We start from the raw sequence: 13,431 nt of genomic DNA on the forward strand, positions 1-13,431 counted from the left end.
GTTTCTTAGTTGAGGTTTCTAGTGCTTCAATAAAAACAAAACAAAACAACAACCAAAATCAACTTGAGGATGAAAGGATTGTTTTCATCTTATAGCTTGTAGTCTTTTATCCAAGGAAGTCAGAGCAGGAACTCAAGATACAAATCTGGAGGCAGAAGCTGATGCAAAGGCCATGGAGGAGGGTGCTACTTCCTGGCTTGCATAGCTCACTTCCTTAAAGCACCCAGGACCACCAGCCCAAGTGTGGTATTTGTCACAGTGATCTGGCCACATCAGTTAGGAAAATACACCGTAACCTTGCCCAGAGGTTGGGAGCACAAATGTCCTTGCACTTACAGATAAATGATAAACCAGGAATGTTAATCACACAGTGTCTCATCAATGGAAGAGAAACATAACCTGTTCTGTGCCCAGAAGGCTTGTAATTGAGGTGGCTCATAATAGCCTAGGTGACATTTGGGCTATTTGTAGGGCCAGGACACACCTAGCTCTCTCAAGCTTCCGGAAGGAGGATGAGAGGTGACGAATAGTCAGGATATTTGTATGGCTAGGAGCTCCCCTAGGCTCTGAAAACGAGGACTGGAGGTTGCTAATAGCCCAGATGACCTCTATGTTATTTGTATGACTGAGACCATACCAGAGCCTCCCCTAGGCCCTTAAGATAACCTCTGTATCCTATCTATAGAACCTATCTTCACTAAAGAAGTAGCATGCACTTTGAGTAGAGTTCTAATGTAATTATGCCCCATTTTGCCCAGGGTATTGCTTTACACCAGGAAATATTTTCCCAAATATTTCCTGTACCATATATGTACCATACTTACATATGCCTAAAATCAACTACCTGGAGTCAAAGTCTAGAAATGCTGAGCTTCTTGCCTCACTGGGATTGCTACTGTGCTGGCCATGCCATTTGCAGAGACCCCTCACACTCAGAGGCCAGTGTGGTGGGGACAGTTTTTCAATGGAACCTCTCTCTTCCAAAATGATTCTCTGTCAAGTTAATATAAAACTAGCCAGCACTAGTAAAATGCTCTGGATTTTGTTATTTTCTTAGCTGACTTTTGCTTTGTTTTGTTTTTCTATATTGAGATGACATGAAACTTGCCACACTATCCTCAAACCCTTGACTTCCTGTTTCAGCTTCTTTAGTTCTGGGATTACAGGTATACACTACAAAGTAGAGCCCTGCTCGGCTGTTGTTTTGATTTGACTTTATTTCTCCACTATATCATGGTATATGTAAAATGCTTCCTCCTCTTTATGTTAAAATGTAGCCTTTTTCAGCTCATGCATTTCCTTTGATTTACTTAAGCAGTTCCCTATTGTTTGTAAAATAACTGGGAAATTTCTTGGTTTCTGGATCTTCCATCACCACGTCAATTCATGCCCCATCTTATACAGTCATACTCCTTATTGGGAAACAAAAGGTTTGGAGCCCTCAGTTTTTAAAGTCAATCTCAAAATGTCTCCCCTGTTGTTTTAGATGTGCAGATAGATGTTGCATAGACTATTCATTAAGAAAATCATTCTCTTTGGTTAATGAGGAAATAGGTAAGTAATGGGGCACAAAGGATTTTTATCTCTGGCATAAAAATAATCATTGATGTTTTATTTTATTTAAAAAAATCAGTTAAGAAAACAACAAAATATAATACATTCTACATCTGCTGCTTAGTAGTATTATTTTCTCCTTTATTAAGAACACAAATAAAGAAATGGGCCTCTTGTGTTTTTAGTTGTATAATGTGGTCTTAATCCATCAGAGAATCCATGACTTCTGACTGTTCAGGGTTGATTTCTCACCATTCTTAATTAAACTCTCTCAGTATTTTGTGAGGTTGTAAAGCTTGTTTGTTCTTAAACCTGTATGAAATACTTTCTGAAGGGGGTTGCCTCCTAAGTTATGATCAGCAAATATTTTAAGTAGTGATTGACAACTCAATTGGAACAAAGGCTGATAATTGGAACAAAGGTAGATAAGAGATACAGACTATGGGACACAGGCTAGGTGTGTATGTGTGTATTTGTTTGTGCATGTGTGTGTGTGTGTGTGTGTGTGTGTGTGTGTGTGTGTGTGTGTGTGTGTGTTAGGGAATCTGTTGCTAATGTCACAGGATAAGCAACTAGAAGAGCTAAATTGCAAGGGTTTGAGAGAAGTGTGAAAAGACATTTTTAATTTTCTTCATAGTTATGCTGGGTATGGATACTGCAGGTAGCATTTATCCATTCATGCTAACTGAAGTGAAAGCTACTATGATATGGGGTTAATTTGGGAATGCGCCTCCAACTTCTAGGCTTTAGCATCCTTTTATGAATCATTGGTTTGACCAACAGCCATGGCAGATGCACTTATTATCATCTCCAGACTGTAGCTTCAATTTAAAAGAAAGACAAAAATCCTAAAAACTATGATGAGACTTGCTATTCTTAATCCTTTTACCTTTGGGCCCTCTTCCTTTCAATTCAGACTTCTAGTGGTCCTAGACTTCATATCTCCATTTTTATAGTGAAAAAGCATGTATATTTAGAATTACCCATCTGAACTCAGTTTAGGTGATCCCAATCATGATGACAACATCTAGAGCATCATAATCAGGAGCCAGTAGAACATATGCCTTCTCTCTGTAAGGCCTTATCAGGGTATTGACTTTGGCCACATCAATACCATTGAGTGACTTCACCACCTGTTTGATCTGCTGCTTTTTTGCCTTGACATCCACAGTGAACACAAACTTGTTGTCCTCTATCTTCTTCATGGCTGACTCAGTGGTCGCCGGGGAATTTGATGGTGGTATAGTGGTCAAGCTTGTTTCTCCTGGGTGCACTCTTTCAAGGATATTTGGGTTGCCTCTGGAGTCACAGGGTCTTGGGCCAGCAGAAGGTGGGTGACTTGCCCTGCTGATCTTGTTTTTGTGGCTGTGGACACCTTTCAGGACTGTCTTCTTAGCTTTCAAGGTCTTCAGGATTTTCTTCTTAGCTTTTAAGGCCTTGAGGACTGTCTTGTTGGCTTTGGCCTTTGAAGGGGTAAGATATTCCTTCCTTGCTTTCAGTGCCATCTTGGTGAGTATCCTTCATATCTCCTAATCCTTCAAATCTCCTAAGCAGGACTTAGCAAGGTCTTAATTATTCTGTGGCCTTTTATGGGAACGATTATTCATGGTTCCCTTCTCAGATGATTTACTCATCTAACTCAGACAAGTGGGGAGGGAAGGGTTACCTATTCTGAGCTTGTATTTCTGGGTAGACTCAGTTAATTGGGAAGCAAGGCTGTAGCTAATAGGCAGGAACATTTGTTGCCTCTCAAACCTGAAATTAGAACAAGGTATTTTGTCTCATTTAAAGAAAGTAAAGTGTCATGAGAAAAGAATAGAGTCTTGTATGAGACATTCCAAAGACTTTGTACTTGAACAAGAGAAGCTTGGCCAAGAGTTTAAGATAAGTTCAATTGGGCTGAGGTCAGCTGTGGGTCTTGCAAGAGCCTTACAGATTCTGGGAAGGAAGAGGAAGAAGGGTATTGAAAACAACATCCTCCCCCCTTGGTTGTGAGGAGGAGCTTCTTCCTCTTTGGCTCCAAAATTATGCTTTGACAAATGCAACATCAAACCACAACATCTTTAATATATTTTAAAGTACTCTCAATCAAAGGCAAGACATAGGCTCTTTGTGTGTGTGTGTGTATGCACATGAGAGCCTGTATGAAACAGGGACTATAAACTATCCATTTGTGGTGATAATGCCCCTCCTGACTTCTCTCCCTTTATTTCTTTTTCCTATTTCTTTCTTTCAATTACCTAAAGAGATGCCTTATTTGAGTCTTAAACTGTTTAAAAAAAAAGAACTTCTGGAACCTTGTTGAACATTCTACAATCTAGTTTCTTTTGTTACCATATCTATGAAAAACAGTTTTCAGACCTCATTTAAGGATAAACTCCAAGATTTCCCCAGCATGAATGAAATAGAATTAATTCATTTTTTGAGATAGGGTGGTCTTACTATATAGCTCTGGCTGGTCTTGCTTTGGCCTTAAACTTGTAATCCACTTACTTCTGTTTTCCAAGTGCTAGGATTATAGGCATATACCACCAATGGACAGCCCAAATAATTTTCTCTTTATTTTATGTCTTACAAACTATAAAAGATGGCTAAAATGTCATATGTTGAATAATCCAAAGAAAGAAGGATGGGTGAAGGCATTTCCTCATGGAAACAACTGATATCTATAAAGGCATACAGGATATTTAAGTTTCCCAAAGTTCTCTGATGGAAACAACCAGAAATTAATAATATCTTATATTAGTGAGATTAATTTAATCATACAGAAAAGGAGATGTGAAAAAGGAAACTCATAAGGGAATCTAGTTTTGCAAAGATAAATATATAAGATACAGACATATTTGAACATCTGTCTCTGTGTTTTTAAATCTGAACATACCAACAGAAAGAAAGACAGAAGTGTTAGTGATCTTGGGGGGGGGGTTTGATTGAATTACTTACATTATAATAGAAGAGTAAACCCTTGGGGTGGAATTTACTCCTAAGGTTATAAATAATTGATTACAATACTTACTCCTCCATTCACTTAACTAGCATATAGAGTAGCTCAGATGATAGAGAAGAAGACACCCATAATGAGTCATTTACAACCCAGAATTTGTGAATTGCTTCTCCTTTTCATTTCTAACTTATCATATTTATAGTAGGCCTCCTCATGAGACCCTTCCTTCTCTTCTTTAATGTTCTGAGGAAGTGAGAGGTTTTCTAACGATGAAGTCTACACAAGACAAGATTCTTTCTGGTGGAACTTAGAAACAGGAAGAATGCTTTTAAGGTATAAAGAAAATTTACAAAGATGATTTCGAGATTTTATGAATTGCATGGAACAACAGGGATACATGTAGCACATGGCATATAATATTGGAGCATTCATGCTGTTAGAATATTTGTGTGTAGAATTCAGCCTGCTCAGTATAGCTTTGGGTTGTGCTTCAAGACTGCTCAGTAAACTTTGAACTTGTCTAACCAGTCCCTACTGTTGCATAAACTAATTTCCTGAAAGAATATGTAATACTTGTTCTGCTTTGTGTGTGTGTGTGTGTGTGTGTGTGTGTGTGTGTGTGTGTGTGTGTGTGTGTTTACTGACATACAGGCTTAGAAAAGCATAACTTGCCTATGGGAATATAAGTCTCTTCATATTTCCATGATATCATTTTTAATCATTTATTATGAGTAAACCATGATAAGCCCATCACTGGAGTGCAAATGAGCAGTGTGTCTACACATGCTGCTTCCTTGGACAGTGAATTGTTTTCTTCCCATATATTTTCTACAAAAGTGCTATGCATTTTCAAGATATAACTCAGCTTCTTTCCTCTCTTCCATATCAGTCAGAGTCAAGTAATTTCTTACTGCCTACTTAGAATACAACAGTTATTTTAGTCAATATTCTATTGCTATGAAGAGATACCATGACTATGGGCTGTCCCAGAACTCACTCTGTAGACCAGGCTGGCCTCGAACTCAGAAATCTGTCTGCCTCTGCCTCCCAAGTGCTGGGATTAAAGGCATGTGCCACCACTGCCCAGCTTAAAATCAAGTTTTGAGTCTGTTTTCCCCCATTAAACTGTGAGCACTTGGAACAAAGTACTAAACACAGAAAATTAAAAATAAAAAGAAGTATATAAATACATAGAGTTTGCTAATTAAACAATGGCTGAATCAAATGAATTACAATGAAAATCTAGTTGGTCAAAGTTAAGCATGAAGCCCAATTCTTCACTGATATGACTGTTGGTGTTATAGATGGAATAAATCAAAGCTAAAATTTTTTGTTTCATTTCCTTTTTCTACCATCAAACACTGACCAATAGAAATTTTGTGGAAATGTGAATGTTTTATCCTAGTGCTTTGCAAATATTAGCCAAATCTGACTCTTGATATTTGGATGTGTGGCTATTGTGATGTACTGCATAGTTTTTATTTTATTTATTTATTTATTTATTTATCAAGTTGGCATAAGATAAGGTCATGTGTGGCTATTGTGATGTACTGCATAGTTTTTATTTTATTTATTTATTTATTTATTTATTTATTTATTTATTTATTTATGTCAAGTTGGCACAAGATAAGGTCATCCGGGAAGAGGGAGAAAAGTACCTCCATTAGATTGTCCCATAAACAAGTCTGTGAGAGCATTTTCTTTATTGATGATTGATATGAGAAAGCCTAGCCCACTGCAGGCCACACCATTCTAGGTCCTGGATTTTATAAGAAAGCAGATTGAGCAAGGCATGGAGAGAAAGTCTGTAGCCACCAGTGGCCACGGGTTACTGGGTTCCTGAAAGGAAAGCTGCAGATGGATGGGAAGGATGGCGAAAGAAATAATGAGCTAAGACAAAGTTCTCTGATCAAGGCTCAACTTTAATTCTAAGGGTCTGATTTTTAAGGGGGGAACCCATTCCCCACTATGCCAGGATCTCATCAGTCACTTTGTCAGGATCTCATTAGGAAAACAAGCTCAGCTGCTCAGCAGGTAGCTTCTTGCAGGAAGCTGCAGATGTGGCAGACAAAAGACTTTACCTAGGTCAAAAGACTCCACCATAGGTGGACTAGCCTGTGGCAGAAACAGGTCTGATTCAGCCCACCCAAGGCTGGGAGGAAGGGCACAAAAGCCAGTTAGTGTCATTCCTCCATAGCTTCTGCCTCCTGGTCCCTGCTGAGTTCCTGTCCTGACTTTTCATGATGTTAATCTGTAAAAGGAAGCAAACCCTTTACTTTTCGAGATGCTTTTGGTCATGGTTCTTTTTCACAGCAAAAGAAACTAGTACAGAAATTGGTACCAAAGGCAAGCTGCTTCTTTTACAGACCTAGCCATATTATTTGGGGGAGGACTGTGGAAGTTCTTCAAACTGTGAGCTGGAAAAGCCATTAGTACTCAGAGATTAATATTCTGTCCTGTGGGAACTTTGAAGACAAGAATGCTGAGAGCAATACAGATGATGGAGACTTGACTGGTGAAGCTTCAGAGGCAGGCAAAGACTCTATCAGTGTTTGTGTGATATATTTGAATTAAGAATTCGTGGTTTCTGGTCAGCTGAGAATGAAGAGTGAACTTCAATCAAAAAGAAACCAGTACTACAGAGATGATTTGCTATGCTGGGACAATCATTGTTAGTTAGCTGGGTCTGAGAACTCTTCTGTGATTAAGAAGGGACATGAAGCATCATGAAGTTGAAATTTTTATGGAACTATTTCCCTCAGTGTTAACACAAAATGCTTTCATTTAGAGGGGGCCAAGAATCCATTTCAAGCTGGGAGATGAACTTGGTAATCTAAGAAGTTTCAATGTGCTATTGGTTTTGGACTATGAGAACTGCAGGATGAAAGGGGTCATGGAGAGCAACTAAGGTCTGGCACTGGGAAAGGTCAAGGTTGGTAAAGATGTGGCCTCAGTTGTAGTGGGCTTTTATTTATTCCTGACTGTGTCCTAGTTCTTCCTTTCTTTTTTAAAAATAATTAATTTACTTTACATCTTGACTGCAGTTTCCCCTCCCTCTTCTCCTCCCAGTCCCTCTTCTCATCTATTCCTTTTCCCTTTCCCTTCAGAAAAGGGGAGCCCCCTCCACCATGAATATCAACCAATTTTGGCCTATAAGTAGGACTAGAAACATCTTGTGCTGAGGCTAGACAAGGCAGGTCAGTTAAGGGAAAGGGATTCAAAGGCAGACAACAGAGTCAGAGACAGCCCCTGCTATTAGGAGTTCAAAATGAAGACCAAGCTACACAACTGTAACATGTGTACAGATGGCCTAGGTCAGTCTCATGCATGCTCCCTAGTTGGTAGTTCCATCTCTGTGAGCCACTATGGACCCAGGTTAGTGGATTCTGTTGGGGGTTTTGTGGTGTCCTTGACCCACTGGCTCATCAAATCCTTCTTCCTCTTCTTCCGAAGGATTCCCTAAACTCCATCTGATGTTTGGCTGTTGGTATTTGCATCTGTTTCCATCAGTTGACAGGTGAAGTCTCTGATGACAACTAGGCTAGGCACTAATCTATGAGTATCCCAGAATATAATTAGGAATCATTTTCTATCCTAGGTCTCTGGGTCCTTAAGTCAGTGTTGGGGTGGTCTTCCTCTTGTGGCATGGGTCTCAAGCTGGGCCAGTCATTGCTTGGCCCCTCCTACAAGTTCTGTGCCACCTTTAGCCTAGCAGACTCCGCAAGAAGGAAAAATTGTAGGTTGAAGGTATTGTGGCTGAGTTGGTGTCCCAGTTCCAGCACTGGAAATCTTGCCTGGTTACAGGTGATGGCCAATTCAGGCTCCATGTCCCCCATCACTAGGAGTCTTACCTAGGGTTACTCTCATAGATTCCTGGAAGTTTCCATAGCCTTAGGTTTTTAGCTCATCCCAAAGACACCTTCCCCCATTCCAGTTGTCTTTCCTAGCACTCTCTCCCTTTATCCTCCTCCTACCCAATCCCCTCTGTTTCCATCCCCATCCCCACCCCAACCCAAGACCCTTCCCACCATCCAGCCCTGATATATATTCTATTTGCCCCTCAAAGTGAGATTGAAGTTTCCCACTTTGAACCTTCCTTGTTACTTTGTTACTTAGCTTTTCAGGGTCTGTGGATTGTAGCAGGATTTTCCTTTACAGCTAATATCTACTGTGAGTACATGCCATGTTTATCTTTCTGGCTCTGGATTACCTCACTCAGGATGATGTTTTCTAGTCATCCATTTGTCTAAAAATTTCACGATGTCACTGTTTTTAATAGCTGAGTAGTACTCTATTGTGTATATACACCACATTTCTTTGTCCATTCTTCAGTTGAGGGACAACATGCTACGAACATAATTGAGAAAATGTCTTTGTGGTAGGTTGGAGGGTTCTTTGAGTATATGCTTTGTAGTGGTATAGCTGGGTCTTTGTAATAGACTCCTAATTTTCTAAGAAACTGACATATTGATTTTCAAAGGGTCTTTACAAGGTTGCACTCCTTCCAGCAGTGGAGGAGTGTGCCCCTTGCTCCATATCTTCACCAGCATGAGCTATCAACTGTGACTTTGATCTTACCTATTCTGAAAGATGTAAGATGGAATCTCAGAGTCACTTTCATTTGCTGTTTCCCTGATGGCTAAGGATGTTGAATATTTCTTTAAGTGCCTCTTCCATTTGAGATTCCTTTGTTGAGAATTATGTATTTATCTATATCCCATTTTTCATTGGATTAGTTGATTTGTTAATATCTAGTTTCCTGAGTTATTTATATATTTTGGATATCAGCATTCTGTCAGATGTGGGGTTAGTGAAGATTGTTTCTCGATCTGTAGGCTGCTGTTTTGTCCTTATGATGGTGTCCTCACCTTACAGAAGCTTTTCAATTTCATAAGGTCCCATTTATCAATTGCCCATCTTAGTACCTGCACAATTGGTTCTGTTAAGGAAGTTGTCTCCTGTGTGTCTCCTAAGAACACAGGAAGTTACCAAATGTGTTCAAGTCTAATCTCTACTTTCTCTTCTGTCAGGTCTAATGTAAATGGTTTTATGTTGAGGTCTTTGATCCACTTCAACTTGTGTTTTGTGCCAGGTAATTGATATGGATCTATTTGCATTCTTCTACATGCCAACATCCAGTTAGACCAGCACCATTTGTTGAAGATGCTTTCATTTTTCCATTGTATGGTTTTGGATTCTTTGCCAAAAATCGTGTCTATAAGTGTGTAGATTTACTTGTGGGTCTTCAATTAAATTCCATTGATCCACCTGTCTGTTTTTATGGTAATACCATATGGTTCTTATTACTATTGGTTGTGAAATCCTTTACTCTGTTTATCGTAAGTATTTACTTCTCCTTCAATTGATTTGGTTTAGCAGTTACTGCCTTTCAAGTTTGAATTATATAATTACATGTTCTATTGGCTTATAGAGCTTTTGTTGAGAAATATTCTATTAGTATGATCTTTGTTTGTGGATTGGTACATCCCTCACAGCTTTCAATGTTTTTTTCTTCTACTTTCTACCCATTTAGTGTTTATCTGTAACACAGGATGGGAGGTTCTTTTCTCATATTTGTTTGATGTCTTATATGTTTCCTGTAACCAGATGGCCATCTCTTTAAAAAATCCTTGCACTCAGTAGGCTGAGGCCTCAGGCTAATTGCTGCCCTATGGGCAATCATGTTTCAAAGAGGGAAGGAGAGAGAGAGGAGAGAGAGAGAGAGAGAGAGAGAGAGAGAGAGAGAGAGAGAGANGAGAGAGAGAGAGAGAGAGAGAGAGAGAGAGAGAGAGAGAGAGACAGAGACAGAGACAGAGACAGAGACAGAGACAGAGAGAGATTGAGAACAGAACAATGCTTCACACAATTAGATGTTAAGTAAAGGAACTATGAAAATGAAGGAAATAGAATAGGGTCAGAGTCTCTCTTGATGCTGCCATGCAGTAGTTTGGGAGACATGTGGACTCTGTTTCTTTACTAACTTTGTTCTTCTTCTCCAGGTATATATGATGCTATCTTCATTGAGAACAGATCCTATGTAGTAGTTTATTTCATATCTTATTTGTGTTTTTCTGTATGAGAGTGGTTGTTATTACTCTGGACACTCATTCTGTTACTAGGTATTAGATAGTGCTGGCTGTTAAAAAGTTTTCCATTGGCACAACTTAGACCCTGGCACCTTTTAGCACTTGCCATCCCTGGTTATTCCTCTTTTGGGAAATGGATGAGTTTCACTCCTGTCTGTCTCAGACCAGATTTCCACTGAATAGAACACCTCATGGTTCTGGATCAGTGCTCTTTCCACTCAGCCAGAGGGATTCTCTAAGCCACTTCTCAGACTGTGTCCCCTGACCCTTGTCCTAGGTTCCCAGTGTGGGTTATGACATTCAGGAAATGATTTGCCTCTCATCTCACTTAGCTGCTGGCTTGGCAGGGATATCTTTAAATTTTTTTTAATTTTAAAACTTTTTATTTTTATTTTATTTTTTAAAATGTTTTATTTTTCTTATTTCTTGAAAATTTTTCATTAACAACAACCATGATTTCAGCTGTGAATAATGCTGTGTGGACAATCAAATCTGAACTTGTCTGTGTCTTACAGGAGAAAACCATGTGACACTGCTCCTGCAGCAGCTTCTCCTAGTTTTCCAGGCATCCCTGGAGTAGCAATTGGTTGAGAACACTGCTCTGTTTTAAAGCACACAGTCTGGACGTATCTTCACTGATGATGGGAACATTTTCAGTTTGCTCTTGAGCTGTTAGGTCACTTTCACTGTCAGACAGTGTACACAGGAGAGTATCATTCTCATAGGTGGGGAAATAATACTCCAGTTGATCCCATGTCTTCCTGTCAGGAAGCAGTGAGGTGTGTTTAGTGTCTTCCATGTGAGTCCTTAAATCTGCTTTGGATTTGAACTTTACATGGCAACTGTAGCACTTGCATTGGTGAACTTGCCTTCTAATGTAATTGGTTAGCTTCATTTGCTGATAGAAATTTAATCCAAACTCTGACTTTATTCTGAGGAGATCAAACTCATGTGTGTCCTTCATGTCCACATACAATTTATCTATCGTCTCCTCTTGTTTTTCACAAAAGAGATAGACAGCAGAGACTGGGTACTCCTGCCAATCAGACCAGTCATCTTCCTGAAGGTCGAGCAGCTTGAGGCTGTCTTCTGACTGCACCTCTTCCCATTACTTCCCGAGTTCCAAGTAATTGATGACATAGAATCGGTCATATTCTCTGTTTTTTGGATTGATCCTACGATGCTGCTTTTTTTCTCATGTGATCTTTAAGGGTGTTTTTGTCTCTGAAGGTCTTCTCACAGTACAAACACTGTAAAGTTTCTTTTGTAATGTGCATAGGAATTCAGTGCAATTTACAATGTTGTCTGTCAAGCCAATGTTGAAAGCATGTTCTCTGGCCATGTGGTTCAACAGAACAGATCTGTTTCTGTGAAATTCCTCACTGCAAAACATGCACACACCATGAAAGCTTGTATCATTTCGCTCTCCCTGTTGCTGATCCAGAACTTCTTTCAGTTTCTGTTTCTGAAGTTCTTCTCTGAGGATTCTATCTTCTGGTACTGCATCACATAACAAATAATAGTTGTCTTGTTCTTCAAATGGAGCTGTGGAATTGATTCTTATCACGCTGCAAAAATCAGTGATGGACTGTTCAGTGAACCATTTCCTCCAGTATAAAATGTACCTTTGGAAATCTGCAACGAGCAATACATCAGCTATGACATTCTTATGCTCGATAATCACGTGCTTCAAAAGTTTGCATTGTTCAGCCATGGGAAAATGTTCTTCACAGAAAATACAAGGCACAGATAGAGACCCTTCTAAAGCGGCGGTGCCACCTGGACTCTCTGGCAGAGAAAGCAGCTCCAGGATACAGTCTTTACTGTCTTCATAATCCTTGTGCCGATTCCACCGCGGATCCCGCGAACCCCAGCCCCCCGGGGGTACACAGGAAGCCCTTTCTTTCTTTCTTTCTTTCTTTCTTTCTTTCTTTCTTTCTTTCTTTCTTTCTTTCTTTCTTTCTTTCTTTCTTTCTTTCTTTCTTTTTCTTTCTTCTTTCTTTCTTTCTTTCTTTCTTTCTTTCTTTAGATATTTTCTTTATATACATTTCAAATGCTCTCTTGAAAGTTCACTATACCATCCCTCCACCCTGCTCCCCTACCCACCCACTCCCACTTCTTGGCCCCAGCATTCCCCTGTATTGGAGCATATAAAGTTTGCAATACCAAGGGGCCTTTCTTCCCAGTGATGGCCGACTAGGCCATCTTCTGCTACATATGTTGCTAGAAATATGAGCTCTGGAGGTACTGGTTAGTTCATATTGTAGTTCCACCTATAGGTTTGCAGACACGTTCAGATCCTTGGGTACTTTCTCTAGCTTCTACATTGGGAGCCCTGTGTTCCATCTTATAGATGACTGTGAGCATCCACTTGTATTTGCAAGGCACTGGCATAGCCTCATACTAGACAGCTATAACAGGGTCCTTTTAGCAAAATCTTTCTGGCATATGCAATAGTGTCTGGGTTTGGTGGCTGATTATGGGATAGATCCCCAGAAGGGGAAGTCTCTGGATAGTCCATCCTTTTGTCTTAGCTCCAAACTTTGTAACTCTTTTCATGGGTATTTTGTTCCCTATTCTAAAGAGGAATGAAGTATCCACCCATTGGTCTTAGCTATTCTTGATTTTCTTGTGTTTTGCAAATTGTATCTTGGGTGTTCTATGTTTTGGGGCTAATATCCACTTATCAGTGAGTGCATATCTAATGACTTCTTTTGTGATTGGGTTACCTCACTAAGGATGATATTCTCCAGATACATCCATTTGTACAAGAATTTCATAAATCCATTGTTTTTAATAGCTGAGTAGTACTCCATTATGTAAATATACCACATTTTCTGTATCCAT

General features: G+C 39.6%; 2 pseudogenes across 1 annotated transcript; both read right to left on the reverse strand.

Moving 5' to 3' along the window:
* Positions 1-2,552: 2,552 nt before the first annotated feature.
* On the reverse strand, positions 2,553-3,059 carry LOC110286334 (annotated as a pseudogene).
* Positions 3,060-11,137: 8,078 nt separating this feature from the next.
* LOC110287485 lies at positions 11,138-12,480 on the reverse strand (annotated as a pseudogene). The gene has a single exon (XR_002377218.1). The product of XR_002377218.1 is annotated as a zinc finger protein 277 pseudogene (transcript).
* Between the last annotated feature and the right edge of the window lie 951 nt (positions 12,481-13,431).

The sequence above is a fragment of the Mus caroli genome, chromosome X (genome assembly GCF_900094665.2).
Source record: "Mus caroli chromosome X, CAROLI_EIJ_v1.1, whole genome shotgun sequence".
Classification (NCBI taxonomy): Eukaryota; Metazoa; Chordata; class Mammalia; order Rodentia; family Muridae; genus Mus; species Mus caroli.